Source organism: Austrofundulus limnaeus, unplaced genomic scaffold (genome assembly GCF_001266775.1).
Source record: "Austrofundulus limnaeus strain Quisiro unplaced genomic scaffold, Austrofundulus_limnaeus-1.0 Scaffold0, whole genome shotgun sequence".
NCBI classification, from domain to species: Eukaryota; Metazoa; Chordata; class Actinopteri; order Cyprinodontiformes; family Rivulidae; genus Austrofundulus; species Austrofundulus limnaeus.
Genome location: NW_013952402.1, coordinates 5,306,077 through 5,307,966, shown reverse-complemented (window position 1 = coordinate 5,307,966; position 1,890 = coordinate 5,306,077).

The following is a 1,890-nucleotide window of genomic DNA, read 5'->3' as shown; positions in this document are numbered from 1 at the left end:
ACAGGAATGGGTGTCGCCTTTGTTTCAATAGTTTTCCATTGAGCATCATATGTTGGGTCACAACAGTATATCAATGTTCTTATTTGTGCTGCTAAATAATAATCCCTTAGGGAAGGCAATCCCCAACCTCCCTTTTTCTTTTCCAGTTGTAATACCTTATATCCAATTCTAGGTCTTTTACCTTGCCAAATATATCTTGATAAWAGTTTGTCCCATTCATGAAAAACTTTTTGATTTATTTCAATTGGCAGAGTTTGGAATAAATATAGCAATCTGGGCAGTATGTTCATCTTTATCGAGTTAAGTCTTGAGCTAAAACTTAGAAAAGGAGTAAGATTCCATCTTGTGAAATCCTCTTTAATTCTTTTTTGTATGGGAACATAATTATATTCGAATAGTTTTTCGAGGTCCTTTGGTATAGTAATACCTAGATATTTAAAGTGGTCAGTGTGCCAAGTTAGGGGGTATCTGTTTTGGATTTCCTGAGTTGGAGTATAATTATAAGACAACAATTGAGTTTTGTTAATATAAATTTTGTATCCTGATAATTGACCAAATTGTTTGAATAATTGCAGCAAAGTTGGGAGGGAGTGGGTCGGTTGTTCCATATAAATTAATATATCGTCCGCATAACAAACCAATTTATGTTCTATCCCTTTGATAATTATTCCTTTGATGTCCTTATTTTGTCTTATCGATTGGGTTAAAGGCTCTAAGTATAAAGCAAAAAGTAACGGAGACCATGCACACCCTTGTCTTGACCCTCTTTCTAAAGTAATTCTGTCTGATAAATGACCATTAACTTTAATTCTCGCTGTGGGATTCTCYTATAACGCCTGTATTGTTTTTATTATTGTYTTATCTAGTCCAAATCTATGTAAAACCCTYAAGAGAAAATTCCAGTCCACTGAATCGAATGCTTTTTCCMCATCTATGCTYATAACAATGGCTTCTAGTTTATTTTTTTGTATGTGATCTATAACATGTAGCGTCCTTCTTATATTGTCCTGTGTTTGACGTTGTCGTATGAAACCAGTTTGATCGTTATGTATTACGGAAGGGAGAAATTCTTCCAATCGTCTYGCCATTATAGAAGTAAAAAGTCGATAATCAATATTTAGAACAGATATTGGTCGGTATGATCCACAATCCTGTCTATCTTTGCCCTCTTTATGTATTACCGAGATTATTGCCTCCTTCCAGCTTGGTGGTGTTTGAGCTTTTTTCAGAGTCCAATTTAGTGAAGGGAGGAGGATTGGAATCAACTCTTTCTGAAATTCCTTATAAAATTCTGCTGTGTATCCATCTGACCCAGGTGATTTACATGGTTTTAATCTGCTTATTGTGTTTTTTAATTCTTTTTCTGTAATGTCTGATGTCATTATACTATTTTGTTCCTCGCTCATAACAGGTAGCTCTAGTGAGTTCAAATATTCATCAATTTCTTCTATAGTTCCTCCAGAGATTTTTGAATATAAGGTTTTATAAAATATTTCAAATGCTTCCTGGATGTCATTTGATTTGTTCTTTAACAATTTTGATTCAGGGTTTCTGATTCTATGGATCGTGTTTTCTGCTGTTTTCTTTTTTAGTTTCCATGCTAGGACCTTCATCGATTTTGATCCGCCTTCATAGTGTCTTTGTTTAAGAAACATGAGGTTTTTCATAATTTCCTGTGTTGCTATATCGTTTATTTCATTTCTAATTCTTTTTAAGTCTTCTAGTATATCTGGTGTACAATGTTTTTGTTCTAGATCTTCCAATTTTTTATGTAATTCCCCTGCTCTTTTATTTCTTAATTTTTTTAGGTGTGATGACGTTGCTATAATTTTTCCTCTCAGAACAGCTTTAAGAGTGTCCCATAATATAGGGGGAGATACTTCTCCATTG